The 23,059-nt window shown below is 36.1% G+C and overlaps 1 protein-coding gene across 4 annotated transcripts in view; it reads left to right on the forward strand.

The window, feature by feature from the left end:
* Positions 1-23,059, forward strand: part of LOC150088051 (uncharacterized) — a 657,615-nt gene that overhangs the window by 338,087 nt on the left and 296,469 nt on the right. For 3 of the 4 annotated variants that reach the window (XR_016546730.1, XM_090369315.1, XM_090369316.1), the window contains exon 3: positions 20,847-21,083. The gene's annotated coding sequence lies outside the window, so the exon portion shown is untranslated. Of the gene's footprint in view, positions 1-4,244; positions 4,734-20,846; positions 21,084-23,059 lie in introns of those variants that run through there. The other variant, XM_090369317.1, reaches the window with a different exon arrangement.

A 23,059-nucleotide genomic window follows, 5' to 3' on the forward strand; every position in this document is an offset into this window, starting at 1 on the left:
GATTAAAAAACGTTGAGCGAATATTTAATTAATTTAAAAAATAAAAATCCAGTGCACTGCAAACAGTAACTAACTTGTTAACCTTGAGATTAAAAGAACGCGGGATCGCAAAAAAAAAAAAAAACTAAAACATTTCCGGCACACTCCTTATGTTTTTGTCCGAATAAGATTCTAGTCTTTTCTTATTGCGCATTAACACGCAACATCTCGTCTAGAAAAGTGACATCTTTTCTTTTCGTTTTCATCCTTTCCCAGAAGGAATGAACAATTCTTAAAAGGCAGTAATAGATACGCACCGTGTTAAGACGCGGCAGAGTAATTTAGTTTCTTAAAATGAAACACACGTCGTCCGTATCTTAAGAAAATTAAACGAACGCAATGCAAGAAACACGAAGCCAGTATTTGCATTCGAACACGAAGAAACTGCTCGAGGAAAGTAAGACAGATGGGCATGGAAAGACAGCTTTATTAGACACACAATTCTGAAGAATAGAGGCACGCGTTCTTGGCTGAATAGCCTCGTTTCGCCCAGAGATATGCAACTTTTTTACGAGGAAAAATCAGATAGTCGCACGCAAAAGTTGTGTAGCGAATATCCTTCGCAATCCCTAGCTAGAATACTAAAAAAAATTCAATCGTTATTGATTGTGGATATTTGATGTTTGCAAGTTGTTTCTTTGATCAGAAACCCAACATAGAACAACACAGATGACTGTGTTGCAACATGTTTGACAGTGCCGCATGTCCTCCCTTAAGATTGATGACTGACAGGGAAATACAGGTCTCATTTCGTTTTACTACTTTTCTTCTTAGATTCTGTAGTGAAACACGAACACAACGCTCAGAAAAACAACCTCTTTGTAAGTTAATCACCAAAAACAACAGATAGAAAAATAACAAAAGAGCAAAGAGAAGAATCGTTAATCTGCAATGACAAAATAGCATCGGCTGATTGGATGCTAAACGTCCATTTGTTTGCTCCACACAGTGTATTTTCAGGAGGATTTCCGGTACAAAAATTTTTGTAATTTAAATACAGAACCTGAGTCATGAGAAATAAATTCAATTATGTTATGAGAGTTATTATTTATTAACAGGTAAGTTTGATTAATAATTCTTCTTTGATCGTGTGGCTGAATGCAACCTAATACTATTTAATTAGGCCTGTGGCCATCCATCTAATAAGGATGTTTTTCAGCTTAATTAAAGAGCATAGTTTTCTTCATTTCAAATTAGACCTTGGAGTTTGATGAGGTGACCTCTTTCCTATTACAGTAAATAGTTAATTAAAGCAAATGTTCATTAACTAACAATACTTCTTAATCATGAATCTTTAGTGTACTTATCTATGCTGATTTATGGTTACTAATTAATGAATGAGCGAAAACTATCTGATTAGAATTAACAAATTACAATATTCTAGCCATAAACTTTAACTAATAAAAAGGTATATGAATAAATCTGTCATTTGTTAAATGAAATGACTGAAACCTTTTAAAAATAGACATTATACACTCACTGGTCAAAAAATTAGAAACTTTTATTCAAGTGGGATCATAAGATGTCTGAGGGAAGCTAGCTGCAGATTTCATTATTCTTCCATCGGATATTTGTCAGCTGCTGTATTGTGGTCGATAGACAACTGCGAAACCAAAATGCCTTTTTCCATCATATCCCATAAATTCTCAATTAGATTCAGATCTCAAGAATTAGGCGGACAGGGCAGACGTTGGAAATCTTGGGAATGTTACTCGAACTATTCAAATATAAATTTGCGCGTTGCCGTCTTGAAAAAAATCCATCATAATCTGGATAAAAATGAAGCATTGTAAGGTGAAGTATGTCCGATACAACAGAGGGATATTCATTGGATGTAACACGACCTTCTACCGGTATGAGCGGAAACAGACCGTGCCAACTGAATGCACTCCATACCATGATACCATCTCTGGACTCTTGAGTGGTGGAAGCGAGGCAGTTTGGATGCACGATTTCACAAGGATCACACTTCACATTCAATCTGCCATTGGCCCAGAAAGTGTAAATCGAGACCGCATGCTCTTTTGCTCCTGTTCCATAATCCAGTATTGGCTTTGGTGGCACCGTTCCAATAAAATCTTTCGATGTTTTACAGAAAGAAGTGGCTGGCTTGTTTGCAATGGGTCTTTCTTAGCCTGAATTGTATTTTTCAGTAGTTTATTACATTCAATCTTTCCCAGAACCCACTAACTCAGTCACAGTGCGAAAGAAGCTCCTTAAAATGCATTTTGTTTCCTTTGTCACTAATAAAGTAAATCAAGCGTCTACCCTTATTACTGTATAAAAAATGTAAATAAATAAAAGCGAGAAATTTGAACTTCCGCAATGTTTAGAAACTTGGATTATTACTTTTTCCGGAAGATCTATCATTGGTGAGCAGTGCTAATAATCGATACCTACTAAACACACATTTTGCCTTCCACCTCCTTTCTTCTGGCAATGGTAATGCTGTTTCTAAAATGACCCCTTTTCGCCAAGAGCCGCTCAGAGAAAATTACTGTGTTCTCCGCTTCTAATGACATCGTCAGTGTTGTTTTCCTCGCACGATGGATATTAGCGATTAATCTGATCCCGGCTGTACTGCAATCCTGTTTAGGAGGAATAGAGGACACCCCAATAAATAACAAAGAGTTACTTGTGCACCTCAAGCGCCTTAATAAGAAATAATCTCCTTCCGCATGATATCCAGCTGCTAATCTGCTACATAGTTGATGATCTGTCATTTCTCTTAGAAAATTGTTTTAAAAATAATAAATATCACCACTTCAAAAACAGGGCACGCTTCGATGACGTGTTGAACCGGTTTGGTTATGAACGCTATTTTTCACCAGTGAATTTTCTTCCATCAGCGTTTAAGTGTTCTGCTCTTTCTTAAAGTGTCTTAGTTATTCAAATATATCCGTTCTTTTCAATAGTAGAAAAATAGGCTACATGATCCCTAAAACTCTCTAAACCCTTGGATTAATTAAAGGATTAATTATTGACAATAGTTTTCTATTTTTATATGTATGAATGAGCGCTGTCTGGAATACTGATTTATAAAAATTGAGTATTAAGCTGATGATATCCAAACGGTATCTGTGAGGGCGTAGGTGACGTCACTTGCTAGTTACAGTAATGTGATTAGCATTGTGCAGTTGCTTTTGAAGATTTCATAAAGCATCTTTTCCACGTTCTGGGTTCATAAATACAGACAGTCTGTTATGCCAGTGATATGCCCGGTTATTAATATATCTTCTTCTTCAAGTGGAGTGTTTCCATTTACAATGTGTGGTTCAAGGTGTCTTGGTCAGTTAAACCTCGGGCTGTCACGCACTACCGTACTCCATCCATTCATATCCTCCTAGGTCTTCCTCTTCTCCTTTTTCCTGGAGGTATCCATTCTAGGATAGACTTTGGATATCTGGTTTCTTGCATATGTTTTACGTGTCCATGTCATGTTAAACACTTTTATTTGATAGTATCAATAATATTATTATCGATGGATATTAATATATCCATTGATGAAGATTTCTGATCTTACCTGTGATTGGTGACAGAAGATTTTGTCGACAACTGGGATTCAATAATCACCAGGATAACTCTGTCACCCACTTCAAGAAGGATGAAAATAACCCTCAAAAATAAATAATAATAAAAGTGCAGAGATTTATTCTAAAGTTCGCAAAGTTTAAGGGAATAAATACGGTAACTATCCACAGCTCTCCTCCCAAACCATTATTTAAGAAAAGTTACCGATTAAAAAGATACAATCTGAATTCGAGCAAATCTGCGTGTCCTCTCTACCCCTTCAATACCAACCATGCACGCAAACAAAAACTTGCCAGCTAGTTCCAAGCAGCGTAAATGGATGTCAGTTGAGCGAAAAACATTTCCCTCCAGTATTTCCAAACACGTCAGTAGCATCCGTTTAACGATCCTAAGCAGTCTCACCGCTACAAGTGACGTTCACCTGTTACTACTTGGACATTTCATCACTATCCGAAAGATGCCAGAGGTTCCAGCTTATAAACAAGTGCCTCGAAAAGGATATTTGTTTATTTTTTAAGCGCATGCACGAGAACAGCCTCAGTCCTTCATACCGGCACTTCATTTACTTGTGAAACTCGCCGTCGCTATACATCAGTGTCACGCATTTCCGCTTTAAACGCAGCCCACCCTTACCTAAGTAATCAGTCGGCCAGAGGCGGCACTCCCCGACGGTGCACGTGCATGCAGATAACTCGCTCTCGATCTCTCTCTCTCTCTCCGGAACGTAACACCACCAAGACCTAAACCCCCCCGAAACCTCCCGGTGTACGATGCTCGAAATACGATATTTACCTTTGACCTCGGCCGTGGAGAATTACTTCCGAGAGTCGGCGGCGACGACACAGACAGCCGATTCAAATATGCAAGAACTACTTACGTCATAAAGCGCGTATAAAATGGTCACGTCGCACGTGGGTCTGTGCCCCAATCGAATGGCCGTTGGAAAAGCGAGATAACCCTGGGAAGAGGGGTGGAAGTCAATGGATAACGTAGCGCTCATGACACGCTGTCTGTAAAAGCCGTCGCTCGTGTGTGTGTGCGTGCGCGTGTTGGAGAGAACTGGTCGCCTCTAGAAGCAGTTCAAGTGCCTTTCTAAGGGGGCCTTTGACGGTTGGATTGACAGCTCTCATGCGTCTGCTTCTCTGCAAAGTAGTTTTCCCAAGGTAGGTACAAACTTTCTTCATTCTGTGGTAGTGCTCCGTTACTCCCACTGAAAGGTACTGAAGCGTAGCGACCTAGTTATTGTTACAGCAGCGGCAGTAGTTTAAATTCCTCTGTTCAGGGTTCAGATATTCGGTTGGAGGAAGGCCAGTCAGGTTATTCGCTTTTAGATATTTACACAGGATACGTTCTACAAAAATGTTCTATTTATAAGGTGAGGGTTTAGACGTATTTCAATACCTGTAAACCGTTAAGGGGATCCAAAAAAAGCTGTCACGTTCATTTATAAGGGATTATATGGCGTTTGTATACAAGAAAAGATTGGACCAGTCTGCGTTTTCCATGCTTCAATACCATGATTCCGATAAAAAGGCAAGATTCATTTTAAAGTCTAACATAATACTTATTCAGATGATGCAGTTTTCTTTAGTAGGAAATTCTAACGGTAAGAAATTGTGGTGGAAACTCTCGGAGGACAATATTGACTTTGGAATGGAAGCACTTACGTATTCAAATAACAAAACCCATTTCTGACATCCAATAAGGTTTTTTTTTTCTTTTACTCAATAAGCATGTTTACGTTGTTTTTAAATATGGTTTCTTATTTGTTTCTTTTATGTATTCCAAGCTTCATTTTAGCAATCCAAATAAACTCAGCTTTTTTTTTCCTTTAATTAATGAAGCCGTGTATATGACGTCATCGGAGTATTCAATAACTCTCAGAAAACTCCATCACTATTTTTAAGAAATACTTCAAGTATATTTAAATTTCTACTGTAATGTATACTATGGTTTAAGTGTAGCAGGAGCTGTAATTCTAAACAGTTATCAAGATATGCACAATTGAAAACCTGTTTGGATTTGACACAAAGCCAACGTAACAGATCGAGATTGTTAGGAAAACTCGGACTTGTTATGGCAATGGTACAAGAGAAAGGTGGAGTGATAGAGGTTGGAAATTGATGGCACTAAAACAGCAGGTGCATTTGCACCATCCAATAGAAAGAAGTTTTTGAAGATCTCCATCAACAATAGTCTGGATATTACGTTTTTTAGGGTCTCCTCTTGTTTTTGATTTTGATATTGTATTAATTTCAACACCACTGAAGTGCTGTGCTACTGCCCCCTAACGGCGAATTATTTTACTAATCTGATTATTTAAAAATAATTATGAAAAGCATTAAAAAGTGTACAAATAAATATTTCAAATTTAAATATTACTCTATCTTAGATTTTATTATAAATAAAAGTAGGTTCTAGAATAAGAGTTTTTTCTTTTTGATATAAAATTAGTTTTCTAAAAATAAGACTTTTTAAACATTCTTTTTTTTTTCAAAGCGACAATTACATTTTTACCATTCAAGTTGAAAAAAATAACTTCAGAAATTTCAAAGATAGTTTTAAAATACTACAATTAAATCGATTTTAATGCATTTATGAAGGAAATTAAGATAAAAAAGTTTTCAAATAAATATCCACTACCTTCTAACAGAAGTGGGGCTTACCAGTTCAAATTCGGAGTGTTTTAATTATCTGATCTAACAACTGACTCCCGCTTTTAGTGTCATTAGTAGCTTGCATGAAGTTAAAGTGGTTAATTAGATGTACCCGCTGAATTTATTGTTGGTACATTGGCCAGTTTAATACCCCTTCTATGCTTCCTTGATGACAAATGGCGAGTTTGAAGCTGACCGTAATCTCATCAGAGCCGCATGGTGTCTTTTAATAACCCCAAATAGTGGTACAAGTAGCAGCTGTTATTACCACTTAGGAAAGGTAATTAAAATGTTAGATTATCTTTGAAGATCTACGTGACATCACAGTTCTTTTGAATTTCTCTCAATGATACTTTATGAAGTTCCAAACATCCACACAGAGCGATTCTTATAATTCTTAGAAACATCTACGTAAACTGCATGAAGTATTGTGAATAAGATTATTCAGCAGCTCACTTGCCTTGTCATACATATAAGGTGGAAGTGAGCATGCGCAGGATATAATACATTCTACAAATACAATATTATGAATTACATTAATTTTTAAGCTAAAGAAATCAATACGTGAATCAATAAAAGAACTGTTTGTTTGTTTCGTTATCTTTCTTGGATCTTGTGTACGTATTAATGTTTAAAATTCTTTGTTTTATTGTAGTACTGATGAAGAGATTTATCGGATTTACAAGAAACATCTTATGTAATAATGCGAGAGACATGCTCAGCCGATTTATTGCAGGCATCTCATATATCAAAGAAAAAATTTATAATTAATCTTGCCCACCCATTATTCTGGGTGGAGCGAGTCTGAAATGTCAGACTCAAATGGGCAGCATGTCTCTTCTTTCTCCCATGCGGGGGAGAATCTTCAAATAAATTTAGAAAATAAAGAAGAAAGCTAATATGACAGGGAATTTCAATCTTTGTTAGCTCTAATGTTCTTTGTGCACTATCTCTGAGATGCTATTACCATTCTGTAAAAAATAGACTTACCAGATTATTCCTCTCATGAGTTTTGAATTTTCATCTTTCAAATATGTAAAACAAACAGGATTGCGGATTAAAAAGCCACGCAACCTTCCCTGAAGACTGGGTAGCTCTTCACAATATCAAAAGAGCTCAAAGTTCCTCTCATTCTGACGGGTATCGAATACAGGTGTATTCCACACGGACAATGGCTGTTGTAGGAGATTAAATGTTCCTAATAATGGAGGTAATTTTATGTATAACGTAAAGAAAGGTAATTCGCATGGGTCCACTTTACGAATTACTCGTATATTGTAGAAAATGCTAAGAACATCAATACATTATTTTTTCAATAACAATGCTTGTGTTCTTGAAAAGCAGTCTAGTACTGCGGTGATCTGTTTCCACTGGCCTCATTTCCAAGTCAAATAATTACTAATTTCCAAATATCTTTCATCGACATTTCTATTATGGAAGTTTTCAACTATCCACCACAAAAACTTAACAATAAGATTATCACTACGTGCTATTTATGCAAATTTAAAATGTCTTGCTAGTACACAGCTTCATTTTAATCCTTTTAAAAAACAAATCTTCAATCTATAGAAGAAATCTCTTTCGCGTTTTATTAAATAAAAATTCCTCTTTTATTTGGTACCCAGCCTTCTGCATACTAGCAGCGAGTAGTAGTGAGAGAGATGGGGAAAAAAGCGCAGGAGAGCAACTTCTCTTTCTCTACAGCAATATACCCAACGCAGTGACAAAAGACTTTACAATAACTTCATGCCATGTCACGGGCATTGACATTTGCTTTAGGGCCTGACTTTTTTTTTTTACCCCTTTTATTGTTGCTCTCTTTCTTTGTTCTATAAAAGACAAACAAAATGGAGACGAAGGGAAAAATTCTCTCCGAAAATTACAAATTCTTTTACTGCAAGATGCACAGTTTAGTGGGGATGCTATCTCAATAAATAACAATGGTTGTTAGCCTTTGAAAAAATCTGTTCATTGTAGTAGCCTGTCCTCCTTCCTTTATGCAAAGATTTTTTTTTTTTATTCTTTGGCGTGTGAAAATTAAAATTCTTGTCATTATATATTTTTTAAGTATAAGATTAGTGTATACTTTCATGATTAAATAGCTCTAATTGCACGGGAAGATTCCCCCACCCCCGGCAGTTTGCACAAATACATTTGGCACTGTTTGATGGATACATTTTTATAATTTTCTTGCCCTTTCGTGAGCAGTTATAACTTCAGAAAATTTGATAGCGCAGTAAAGTTTATGTTTTTAGAATTTTTCATGGTACTGGTGCATTCTGAATGATTCCTGGAAGAAATGTTACACAGAAACATCCTATTGCGTGAAACTGCCACACGGTGGTATTGCGTAGAAGGTTCACTGGAACACGCAAGGTACTGCACTAAAGAGTGCTTCGTACTATGTACCCATAAAAGCATTCGAGCCAACAGGGTTTTCATGAAAGACTACTGCACTACGATAATATCCTCTCTTAGAATGCATAGCTTGCCAAAGCCTATTTTTCTTATTTCTTCAATGTCACTAGAGGAAAACATGCAGTCGGTACAATGTACAGATTAAAAGTAGCGTTGTACGTTAACCCCTCTATGCCCAGTTTGGAACCAGTCATGAATTTACACGAACTAAGAGTTCAGATCTTCTCGAAGAAAGCAACAATTATATCATTCTATCAACGCAACCATTTTCAATGATTAATGGTTTTAATTCCTAAAAATCACAAAATACCAGACGAATTTAAATTCAGAAAAGTGGGATAGTTCGGAGAAACGCAAAAACGTACACAGAGTGTGGACAGAAAGTTGTAGGAATGACTTTATAAGTAAGTTGGAATTTAAGTTACCATTTATTTGCTTTTGTCCTCTTCAAAGTAGTTCCCTTAGGCAGCTATACGTGATGCCGTTTTCTTCTGCCACGATTGGAAGCATTTCTGGCAATAGTTTACTGATATCGATTTTTAGTGCCCTAGAAGTACGCTGCTTGACTTCTTCCAAAGGCATAAAATGTGTTCCTTTTAGTGAAATTGATATTTATGAATTGAAAGGCAAGCAGATGGAGCCAAATCAGGTGAGTAAGGAGGAGGATATTCCTTCTGTATGGTTCTTTTTTCCTACTCTCTGGACTTGGCCCCATCTGATTTCTTTTTATTACTCTTCGCTTAAAAGCAAACATTTCCATCTTCTAAGTTAGTCGAGTACGTCCAGGATAGTAAAACCTTTTCAAACATTGAATGAAATCCGTAGTCTTGAAGTTTTGGCCACATCCACCGATTTGGAAAGTCCATGTCCAAAAATTCACGAACATGAAGAAAAGGATGTACAACTGAATGTTGAAAAGTCCGAATGTACAACTAAAAGTTGCATATTGCTGCCATTTTAGTAATCGAAATTTAAACCGCAACCATTCTTTCACTAGAGGAAAGGATTCCTGTTCTCTGTATTTACATTAGCCTAACCTGATTTATTTTTTCGAGTTTGAAAGTGCTGTGCCAACTCTCAGGATGCTTCTATTATGGCAGAATCGTACATACCTCCTGGACAGCAGACTAGAAGCTCTTAATGAGGACGAAGAATACAGAGTTCTCGCGGCTACATAACTGCAATAAATTCCGTCCGAAATCAGCACAACGGTGTGAACTTCGCAGCGTTCTTTACCTAATGGTATGTCAGAGTAACAAATGACAGCCCACATTTTTCAAGCGAGTGACAGAACACGTGGCTTGCGAAACCGAGAAAATAAATAATGTGTAGTATACGATTTACTCTGTGAAACTTGACAGTTTGTAATGAAACGGAGCATTGACCAGATAGTATAAATGGTCTTCTGGGAATCATCTGAGACCCATTTTGTGTCAGACCTACCCGTTGTTGACAATGAACTGTTTCAAGACATAAAAAAGACAACGCCAACAATGTCCCAGTGGACAAAATGAGAATCGAGTCATGTATTAAACTATTTCGACTTGTACAGCAACTGGAAAACAATATTGAGGCAGACACTTTAGTGTGAAATATGTGGCAATTACCGAGAAAGTTTTTGGGCGGTTTACGAAGTGTATAATATAACCTCATCACAGTTTAACCGTTCGAAATTAAAATAACTTGAATTGTTTCCAGAGTTTCCGACCTAAATTGCTGTTTTCAAAACACATTATGTCACTCGATTTCTTCAGCTAGGTAGACCTGGATTAGTGCCAATACAACTCATGCCGTTAGTCGTCAGTACTTCGAGTCTGACTGTAGTACGGTCCAAGGCTGGTTTCTCTTTTTGTGGGATGATAAAACACAGAATAAACTCTGTAACTGAATCCAGTTCATATTCATATTATTGATAAAAACATCTTAACAAATACTTCTTTTTTTTTTAATCTTTTATGGGAATCCAATCATCTAATATATTCACTTCGTTCTTTTAGTATTAGGAATTATAATCATGGTTTTCTTAATTGAGTTGTAAAAGAAAATTATCGATTAAATCAAGAAGAGTAACGATGGTATATACAATGAGAACAGAGACAAATATATATATATATATATATATATATATTCATGGCTTCGGTGGATAACTTCTATATTAAAAACAGGAAAGCTGAAAGCCTCGGCTGAAGTACAAACTCTAAACTTCGGCAAACCGCTCTTCTTATTTGCCATGTCTTATACGTATTGCTTGTGCACTCCAAAGCCCAAACAACTTGGTGGAAGGAAAATAAGTGAAGTGGGCCATTTCTGTGTATTCCTACGACATTGCCATTATATTTCAAATATCAGTTACAATTCCAAGACGGTTGGCATTCATCCAAAATGAGTACCCTGTAATACTGCATGCGTTCTGCATAAAAGAAGAAAATACCATAAAAGCACATTGAGACAATTTGGGAATTGCATGAAAAGACGTGTTCTTTAAACTCTGAGTCACTGCTCCCAGCGCAGGAAGGAAAAAACCCCTCTCTTGAGACTCGAGTAGGATAAGCATATTCCAATAGACACAATGCAATTTTATGGAAAAACGGCTTCCTATTAATTGCTCATTCATTTCGAAATAAATTCACTGTCTGTTCTGCTTCAGATTTTGCAGGAAAGAAAGAAAGTAACTGTAGTTAATCATCTTTTAAAATTGAAAACTTTTATTCTGATTAGGATAGATGAAAAGTTTCAAATAAAATGTAGCGCACATATTAGTTCGCGTTAGGTTTAAAAGGTTGTTCTTTCCCGTTTTATTTTATTTAATTCTAAATACCGTATATGCTAATAATAAAACTGATAATTTGGCCCCGAGAAATTCTAATATATAATTAATACTGTTGGTAGTACCTGCTATTGGATAAAATACAGTATACGATCATTTTTATAGGATATAGTACTATTGCTTTCATTATAATTATCTCTATATAAAAAGTATTATTTTTAATATAACTAAAAGTTTTTTAAAAATATATATATTTTTAATATTTAGAAAATAAATCGTAATTTATTGAAACATCATTTTATTCATTTATAACTAATTAATATAATGTTGAACAATTGAACAAAACTATCACCGGTTAGGCTCCAATCATAAGCAAAGAAAATACAAAATCTGAAAATGACTAACGGACGATGTATGTGAAATTTTGGACAAAATGCTTCAATGTCTATTGTAAATAATTCAGTTTTTCTTCTTTATTTGGCTGTAGATCGAAATATGTTAAGACGTTCTGCAAGTCAACTGTATTATGCAATCTCCTATGTGGTTAAAGAACAATGTATAATGCACTTCTAAACGAAGGCGCTGTTTACTTGTAGTGCAATATCGAGGTGACTCCTAATGATGGTCCCTAACACGGAAGAACTCATTGAGCTTTGTCTTTCTCGAGTAACGTTCGGTTTACGAACTCATTTATGCCACATTACTTATTGTTTCCTTACATATTAATTATTATCGCCGATCTCTTGCCAATGGTACTAATTTATTTCATTTTCTTTATATCTGTTCCCAAGGTTATCAAAGATATGATAAAATTTCTTAAGCTTACATACTCAAATATTTATTTAATATTCATAAATCTCATGTATACAATTCATACTATACCTATTTTATATCCCACCCTGTCAATAAACTTGTAGGTAGAAGGAATTTGTTTTGTAGAGACGGGATACACTTAAACAAAGGTGGTGCAAAAGTTTTTGCCAGTATTATTGAGGATACCTTAAAGGTTCAGGGAAACTGCTAGTTAGGGGGGATGTGGGTAATACTGACACGCGTTTATCTGATAATATTGGTCAAAGTAACTCTTGCACATACCTCAAGAGTTCTTATCTGTTACCCCAACTGGACGTATTATCTAGATGTACTGGGGGCACAAACGTTTCACGTGGACGGGTAGCTAATGCCAGGGAAGAGAGCCTAAAAAACTTCAAGGGTTGTGTTAGGGTTGTTAAATATACAAGAACAGTAAATCTTAATTGTTTATACAGTAACGTTAGAAGTGTCGTCAATAAAATGAGCGAATTCGAACTGCTGGTTAAAACAAGTAACGCGGACATAATAGGGCTTACAGAGACGTGGTGCCACCCGGAAATTGGGGATGATGAGTTTCAGTACGGCTTGTATAATGTATTTAGGAAGGATAGGTTAGACAGAAGGGGTGGTGGGGTAATGCTTCTTATCAGAAGCAGCCTGAGTGCGACGATAGCTTTCCCGGATTCAGACGTTTCACATGCTAGTATAGAGTCTGTATGGTGTGAGATAGTTGGAAACAAAGGTACAATGCGAGTAGGCGTAATCTACAGACCAGGTGATTGTGAAGATTATGACAAAAGCCTCTACATGCAAATGGAATGGGCAAGTAAGCGTCAATGCCTTATTATGGGTGATTTCAATCTGCCTCTAATTGATTGGAGTAAATGGGAAGGAAACTCGACATGGGGAACAAAATTTTTAAATCAACTAGATGACTGTTATTTGTATCAACATGTCAGGGAAAATACTAGAGAAAAGAATATCCTAGACCTCATCATCACACATGAATCAGATGACATAACAGGGCTGACAGTAGAGGAACCAGTAGCAGGAAGTGATCACGGAGTTCTACGGTGGATGATGACGAGAGAGGTAGCAGAAGTAAAAGGCAAAGGAATGGGTTTTAATTTCAGAAAAGGAAATTACGATGCCTTAAGGTACTACATGGCCTCTATTAACTGGGTAGATATCGCGCAGAGAATGAATACAATTGAACTGTGGTACGCTTTTAAAACATTAATCACAGATGCCTTGAATGCGTATATACCATTAAAAAAATACTCCACGAGGAGGGTTCCAAGTTGGATGAATAGTGAAGTTGCCGCATTACTTGAGCAGAAAAAGGTGGCATGGAAAGGTTACAGAACAATAAAAAGTACTGAAGCCTATAACAGCTACAAGGTGATGTGTAATAGAGCCACAGAAAAGGTTCGACAGGCAAAGGCAGTTTATGAGAAATCACTAGCAAAGAGGGGGGATAAGGAATTCTTCACATATATAAATGCCAAGAAGAGCAGGACAAACCAGATCGGACCTTTATGTAAGGGAAAGGGGATAGTAATAAATACACCAGCTGCCGTTGCAGATGAACTCAACAGTTATTTTGCATCGATATTTACAAATGAAAAGCCTTTTGTGGCAAAGGGAAATTGTGGGAGCGAAGTTAAAAAATATGTAATTAATGATATTGAAATTTCGCAAGATTATTTAATGAAAAAACTTTCGAGCCTACAGACCAGTAAGGCTCCTGGAGTTGATGGAATATACCCTATAATCTTAAGAGAGGCGGCAAGCGAGTGCATTGAACCATTGAGGCTAATTATGCGAGCATCATTAGACTCTGGGGAGATTCCCTTGGATTGGAAAAGTGCAAATGTATCTCCCATACATAAGGGTGGCTCTAAAAGTGAAGTTGGAAATTATCGACCTGTCAGTCTGACTTCAGTAGTAGGGAAAATCATGGAGGCAATGATCAAGGGTGGAATTCAGGATCATTTGGATCGAATTGAAATTCTCAAGGATACTCAGCATGGTTTCGTAAAGGGAAAATCATGTTTAACAAATCTGGTTCGCTATTTCGAAAGGGTCACTCACGAGCTGGATTTAGGGAATAATTTCGACATTGTTTATTTAGATTTCAGCAAAGCTTTTGACTCAGTCCCACATGAGCGGTTGCTTTATAAGCTGGAACAGGTTGGAATCACTGGGAAAATCCTTAGATGGATAGAAGGATGGCTTCAGGACAGGAGGCAGAGGGTTGTGATAAATGGCTATTCCTCAGATTGGGTTGATGTAAGAAGTGGGGTTCCCCAAGGATCAGTATTAGGACCACTGTTGTTTTTAATTTTCATAAACGACATTGATGAAGGGATAGAGGGCGTGATGTCTAAATTTGCAGATGATGTTAAAATTGGGAGAGTAGTTAATGATCACTGTCAAGCTGGGCTTCTTCAGAGAGACCTAGATAGACTTCAGGAATGGTCAGAAAAATGGCAGCTGTGCTTTAATCCAACAAAGTGTAAGGTATTACACCTGGGAAACAGTAATCCCAAAAAAACTTATTCACTTGGTGGAGTTCAACTAAAGCCAGTACTGGAGGAAAGGGACTTGGGTGTTACGATACGGTCAGACATTAAATTCTCTGAGCATTGTAAACAGGTTGCAAGGAAGGCCCATGGTGTTCTATCGAACTTTTGCAATTAGAGATAGGGACGTGATAATCCCATTATATAAGGCTTATGTTAGACCACACTTGGAATACTGTGTTCAAGTATGGAGACCGCACCTGAAGAAAGACATCGAGCTTCTTGAAAGGGTGCAAAGAAGGGTAACTCGCCTGGTGAGATCGGCAAAAGGGCGGCCTTATGAAGAAAGATTTCGAATATGTGGGTTGCAGAGTTTGGAAACTAGACACCTTAGAGGAGATTTGATTGAGGTGTTTAAGGCTCTGAGAGGCATCAGTAAAATGAATGAGGACAAAATTTTCAAGATTATACATGATGCTAGAACTAGGGGACATAAATTCAAGTTACGGGGGGAAATGTTTAGATTGGATTGCAGGAAGTTCTATTTTAGCCAGCGAGTTATAAATTACTGGAATAAGTTGCCTTCATGGGTGGTAGAGGCCGACAGTTTGGGGAAATTCAAAGGGCATCTGGATAGTACTTTCGGGTAAGGGAAGCACATAGGATGATAGGTTTAATTTCCTTTTTATTTTTTTTTTATTTATTAATTATTATTATTTAGTTATTTATTTATTTATTTTTATTTTTTTTTTTGTTTTTATCATTGTTTTGTTCGGATTTTTTTTTTTTTTTTTTTTTTTTGGCTGGTGCAGCATAAGCCATAGGCTTTCTTGCACCAAGCGGCCATTACTAATACTAATACTAAATATGTTCATTTTAATGCATGGCCTAAGGAGACTTAAAGTTTTCACCTAAAATATTATAACAGGCTTAAGTCTTGTATTAAAACAAGTTTTTCTATTGACTTTCAATAGGATGAAACTATATAATGGCTTGTTTATTTTAAGTTTACATTATAATGCACCAGTTGATATCCTTAATGTTGGAATTTAAATTGCATATTATTTAAATCCGAAGTTCTGAGTTGGGCCTGGTTGGCACAACTCATAAACTGATGTGGCTATTGGTGAATGTATTTTGTGAATTTGATCTACTGTTTTTTTTTTTTTTTTTTGTATTAATTGGACTTAATTACACTAGCATTGTAGCACTGCTCAGAGGATCAGAATTATGAAAAAATTTCTCAAAAATAGTACGTACTATGGATATGATACGTTTACGCAGAGACAATACTCTGTCTTGTTTTAAATCTAATCTAACACACGCAAGATTCCGAAGAATTATATCTGGTCTGGATCAGTGATCTTAATAAATAAGTTAATATCGATTAAGTCTCACACAATATTGTAGAACGGTGGGTCTCAAATGAAGCCATAACTCCATGGGCGCAAAAATACGTCATACTAGGTCCACCAAGAGCTATCCTACCCCATGTGTATTATGTCCATTAATTGCGTATGCTCTTTGTCGATTTGCCTGTCTTGCTGGACGAAAATCCAACAAATTCCGTCTGGATAGTTACATATGTGAAGAGAAGGGAAGCGCGTAATTTATATTTTCTCTTTTTTTTTTTTTTTTTTTTTTTTTTTTTAACTGGTCGGTGTAGCAAAATTCTGTGGCTTTCTTGCACTATATGGCAATTACTAACCCAGCCACAAGTTAGTAATAGGATAACTAGGGGCGTGGTCGTCCTATTACCTCTAAGCATAAGCCTACTAAATCCATTCTCTGTTTCGATCTGGTAGCATGCAAATTAAGCAACAAAGTTTGTTACCATCATCCTCCGCTCACGAATGTGGTGGACATGGCAGTTAAACAGAGCTTCGATATCAATGCCATGAACAATAAATGGATAATGTCGGAGTCAATGAAGACATAATTGCATAATTGCAACTCAGGAGAGAAAATGCAATTAACAAGGCAGACTAGATTAACAACTTAGATCTTGAGGATTGGCTGCCTCATATATCTCAGTTTGTCCAATCGACCATGCGCATCTACAAGGCCACTTCGGGACTGTCTCTTGCTTGTCCACTGCTAAAAGGTATGGAAAAGGCCGTGACCATAATTACGCAACAGATTCTTACACATCAGCCAACAGGGATCCACTACGCGGTTGCAAGGAGATTTACCATAACCAACACCTGGTTGGTACAACTCAAAACATCGTTCAGGCAGAATTGATTATCACCCACTTAGATATCCATGTGGCCTTTGATGCTGCGAACGTCACTGTATTACTTTATCTTTTTGAGAACTGTCGTCCTCCGAGGAGGACGGCAGTTCTTAAAACTAATAACCATTCCCTTTTTTCTTGTAAGGAGTTCCACAAGGTAGTGTGTTTTTAGGGTATCACTTTAATGCAATAATTTGCCAATTCGTTTCAAATAGAGAATACATCAACTACTGTTGCCAGAGAAAGGAAAGTTGACACCATAGTTCATCAATTCAGACCAGTATTCACGATAAAAATGTTCGCTGGAGGATTCTCTAGGCACAGCACTCTGTATCTAGAGTATTTCTGTAATTGAAGCGAATCACTTATAGAAGAATTTTCTGTAAGTGACTCAAATAAACACTGTCCTTGAAGAGCAAAATCCTCCTTATCACAATCTCTCATTTATCAACAAGTTGGGCTGTGACTTTCAGAAGTTTCTACACAAAAGGCGTATCGATGTGAAATCCTGAAGACTCTGCCTCTTCATCCAACTTAAATAGGAATTAGTAGCCTGTACTCTTGTAGGATCGAAACTCCTGCTTATTTACTATAATGTTGTAGTATCTACTATTTGTAAGCCTCGATATTTTGTAAATAAATTTGATTTATTTAATTTTTTCTAGGATTTTGGGGTTTCAAATAAAACGGTATTCAAATTATTGCCCGCTTTGGTTTATTACTTCATCGGGTTCAAGTTCTCTATGAATTGTCAATGTAAAGAAATTAAAAGTGTGGCTATTGAGATAACCTTAGATGCTCAATATCTAATGTAAACAACTCTGAGAAAAACGATGCCCGTTTGTATCGTTAGCTGCTCACGCTCCATTATAATTCAGATGTGTTACTTTTACATTTATACATGATAAAGAAAGAAGTCTTGCTGATGGAAATTTCCACTTTTGTAGTGGAAGTCGGAGTATTTGGTAACGAATACCTGGTGCAGAAAATAACAATGTCTGGATTGAGTACAAAAGAGACGAGATCTAAGGAAAAGTGAGACATCGTATTTATTCTAATGGAAACGGGAAATTCGTTGGAGAATTTCCATGAACCGCTTTCATTTTCAATGGAGAGCAATACCCTTCTCGTATCTTGCAATCTGCATTGAAGGCGAATACCACGTTGCTTTACAAACATAGATTTGTAAGAATTTTGTTGGCTGAGAATCTGGACAAGGTTAGTTTCGTTTCAAAATGGATAAGGAAAAGATTGAGGAGAATGGGTAAGGATGCTAATATAAGTAATACATGTTTTCGATTTAATAAGGGATCTGAGTCGATAATGAAAATGAATAAATAAATTTTGTATATCCATTGGAATAACCTTAGATCATAAAAACTGAATATTTATAAAAATTATTGCTGTCGGTTTTAAGGGGCGTCAGTATCTTCGACCATATTGGACCAGTGTAGTGTGTCTGTGTGTGTTTTGGGACTGAATTGCATGTTGTACACACCAGGAATAACTAACAGGAAGCTTAATTCATGCTTGATAAAGTAGGTGAACATGTCTAAAAAGGCTTCGCCAAAAAGTTTTATTATGTTCTGCTACCGCCGTATACAAATCCTGGTTGTTCACTATAGCAACTGTATTAATTATATATAGACCTACTAGTAGTTCCAGTTATCTTGTTATTGATTCTTTTTCTTATCCACATCACACACACAAACAAACAACACGCAATCACAGAATGAAAGAATAGAGACTGACAACATTCGTCCTTGGGTATTGAAACGAGCTGAAGTTTCTCATCACCTGTACTGTGGGGCTGTAGACGAGTTTGCGTTTATGGGGAAGTGTATAACAACATGAAAACAATTTTAGCTTAATGATATTATATTTAATAAACAAAAAGCTGCCATCTGAAGGTCCTAAGTGATGAATGTTTTAATCTGCCAGTATATTGATGCCTTGGAGTAAACTTGCTATAATCCTGAGAAGTGTGCAGTCTACGAAAGCTCTGTAAAATCAATTTTAAGTCTGTGCTGGTAACCTGTTTAAGTAGATTGTATAGGCATAATGTACAATGGAGCATAATGCGCCTATTGTCTTCACCATGTCTGTCCGTCCGCATGTAGCAACTCAACTTCTAGTGGAAGAATTTTCATGACATTTTAAATTTGGGCCTTTTAAAACAATTTCTGAGTCATCATAAATTTCATTAAAAATTAAATCGGACAAATAGAAATCCAGCAATTATTACTTCTTCGTCTATCCGTCCGCATGTAATAACTCGGCTCCCAATGGATGGAATTTCATGTAATTTTGTATTTCGCTCTTTCTCAGCGATTGGTCGAGCCTCCCCAAATTTCATTAAATCAGACCAACAGAAATCGAGATGATACCAATTATTGTAACTGAATAAAAAATACATTTCCTTCATTTCTTAATATAATGTTAAGACAAAGAAAACACTTAAATTAAGAAGCTACTTTTATTTCCGGTAAAAGCAACACTGTTCAGTTGCTGTACATTTCTTTAAAAGTCCCTAGAGATAACAAAATAAACAGGCAAAATGCGAATAAGAAAATGAACCCCTTAAAGTCTCTAAAAAGATTTATGTTTTCAGATTGACCCTGACTGAAACCTTCTTATAATTAATTTCAATTTAATATATTTGGTAATTTTATGAGAAGCGTACGTGATCTTTACAAGGAGCACGATTCTTGTAAAATATGAATAAACAATCTGAAGCTTAGTATTCATGGATCTCCTGGGTGAATCTGTATGCACGCTGAAATATGCAATGCATTAATAGACATCCGTGCTACTGAATTCTGGTGTTTACCAGTAACCAAATAAATCGAAAGTGCACGAAACTAGAAAAAAGGTTAATATGAACAAAGAGGAACTGATTATAAGAACTTATGAAGTTTTTAATACTTTCTTTGGAGAGCAATTCTCGCACCTTTGACGTGCGTGTTTATTTTCTTATGTAAATTCTGTTATCTTTAATTAAACAATACTGCCAAAAATGGGCCTCAATTCTATTTTCATGCTACCACCGTTGACAGATCTTCAAAACAACAAATTTTCGAAGTATATAATATATAAAACAAAACTTTTCAACAACTTCGATTCATTCTTACTAACATGTTACCACATCTGTTCACCTAACATCCTCTCTCTCTCTCCTTTTTGCTTTTTTTTGTATTTGTTCAAGGTCTAGGCCACTTACAACATTGCGATGTAGAAGTATTGCGTATACCCAAGCTAATGCATTTCTAAGGAAAATTTCAAGTGGGACAGAATAAATAAAAAAAAATAAAAAAAAGAGAGTAAAAGAACCAGATCTGACATTTTTAAAAGATATGATTCTGACCAAATATACAGCCAAACGTGCTGGGAACATTCCCATCTGTGCAGAAAATCGGAATATACCAGTGAAGAAAATACAAAGGGAAAAAAAAAGTCTGTAACAGTCACATGAACCCAGATGTGGTTGCGCAGTTACTTCGTAAATACATTTTCCATAAACATCCACTTTCTAGAAACGGGGATAGTGCAGATAAATGACTACTGGGTTTCGATTTTGTGATCAAGGTTCCTTCAGTATATGTGTGTGCATGCGTCTGTGTGTATATATATTTAATACCAGCCTTTCTCAGTGCGCTTCTTGTCATAAATATGGACTTAAGACATTTCTCTTTGGCAGCAAGCAGTTGAGAAGATCGATGACTTTTGTATTTGTAGTGCAAGGAAGTTTAGAATCCACAGAATCATATAATAAATCGGTGTCATTAAGGTCTACATACAACTGTTTTTAAGAATTACTCCAACGGTTATTATAAGTGACTTTTTTCTTCTTCTCCTTACAGGGCCAACTAGGGCAGTTCTTATTTCGTGAGTCGTCTCATCGGTGTTTGGTGTGTATACGAGCCACGGATATCGATGATGGAGTGTATTACGGGTTTGATACAAGTGATTTCTGTATTTGGCGTGCTGTGTGTGTGAATTATTAACAAGATCTCATTTGTTCTACGCTCACTAGAAGAATCTCGGATCGGAAAATAACCTCGGCCAGCTATTAAATCATTCGTTCTCTTCCCGTTTATGTAAGTACTTGAGCTTTATTTAATGGTGCCATTATTTTTATTCTCTTTTATGAAGAGAAGTAAAAAAATATATATAACGATTTGGTTACTTTAATGTATTTCCTGGTTTCTAGTAAGGGCTGGTTATCCTTAGATCAATTGGATTTTCCGCAGAGTAATAAAAGATGTAGCTGACAGCTTCGAAGAACAAGCCTACGAAACATTAAAACTAAGTCTCTCCACTAATAATTCCTTGAAGAGTATAAGGCCACGGTATTTAACAGTTAATCACAGTCTGCAAGGGTGTGTTACACCTGAGTCTGAAAACTAGGTAACATTTCTGTAGTGGAAAAATACATCTCACAAATGTGCCACCAGTGCAATTAGAACATTCGTACCTTTATCAACAAAATTTTGGTTTTATTTCTAGATTAATATTTGCCGCTCCATTAGTTTTTATAATACAGAGCGTGCGGTTTTGTTGCATTCTCTGTTCCTTTTATCTTTAATCTTCTTAACCATACTCCACCTTTGCGATCCACATTTTTTTTTTTTTTTTTACCTTTAGAGAACAATTCCAATAGTTCTACTTTGAGAAATGAATTTTATCTTTCTTGCTGAACTCTGTTTTATTGTTTCTTCCTTTCAGGTTTTGTCTTGTTTTACATACGACTGTTAAGTCCAATGACTCGAATATCAAATGTCTGATGATTAGTTAATCTAATGATTCGCAGATTTAAAATTTTACGAATTCGCTGTATTATAATTACCATTCCAAGATTTTATTGTAATATCATACACCTAAAATTACTTGTATGTCGCTTTTTGTTAGTTCTCAAGTTTATTTTCATTGTTTTGTGACTCACCTAAGCGGCAGCCATTATTATATGTGGTGACACCTGGCGGGAAATTAACACTACATTCCACTGAAGCTGACAAGTATAAAACACTCTGGCCGGTTTTCATGTATTTATATAAGGAAAGAATGTTCAATGATATGTAAGTGTATCAAATAATACGTTTTTTTTAAAGCATAGTATATGTCACAAATAAATGAGGAATATAGGATGCCAGGTGTGACATGAATCAAACCCTTACGAATAAATCATAGTAATTTACTTAATTTAATTTTAAAATTTTGTTTTATGCTTCTTCTAAAAGGGAAGAACAAAAATGTCAACTTTTTTTAAATAAAACGAATTGCATACATCGTTAGATCAACGAACTACACGAGTGTATATTTTATTGTTTTGTTTTGTGTCCAAGGTGGTATGTTTGCATGTAATTAAAAATTAATAAACAGGATTGTGTTTTATAACTAAATTTACAGAATTCTTCATCAGTTATATTTTGTGTTGCATCTGAGTTTGTATTTTAAAATTCTCTTGGATGAGTAGTTCAAGCGTTTAGTAATAAATGATAATACTGTATCACAAAAGCAGTTTTTGACTACATAAACTGCCTTCGTGAGATATTCTTTTAGCTCTAACCTTTTTGCCTTACACCTCACAAATACTAAAGGAATAGAGAGTACTGTTTCGAGAAACAGTCGTTGATGACATCACATGAGACGAATGAATGTACTTTAAAAACTATCTGATAAATAATGTCGTCAGTACGTATGTTTGCTTTCACAAGTAAATTCCTGTAAACTTCGATTACGTGTTTTTCGCTGCAGAAATAGTCAGCCTGAGTTTCTGTGTACTGCTATGAAATGCCTCCACAATTTTTGTAGAAACATTTTGACGCCATGGTAAAAGGAAAACATCGCTTAGTAGCTATATACAAAGGTTGGATATTTAACTATGAACATCATCCTAGTTTTGAGTACAACTTTCGTTTGCTGCCGATAAACAGAGTTCATCTCTCCATTTAACTCACCAAGTGATGATAGCATCCCTCCATATTATTCCTACTGGAGGGCTCATGCAACTAACGAGTCCTGCTTACCTCATTTCCAAAAATATGCTTTAGTGCTGGACCACAGTACAGGAATC

The sequence above is a fragment of the Mastigoproctus giganteus genome, chromosome 3 (genome assembly GCF_048544385.1).
Source record: "Mastigoproctus giganteus isolate SK-2022 chromosome 3, ASM4854438v1, whole genome shotgun sequence".
NCBI classification, from domain to species: domain Eukaryota; kingdom Metazoa; phylum Arthropoda; class Arachnida; order Uropygi; family Thelyphonidae; genus Mastigoproctus; species Mastigoproctus giganteus.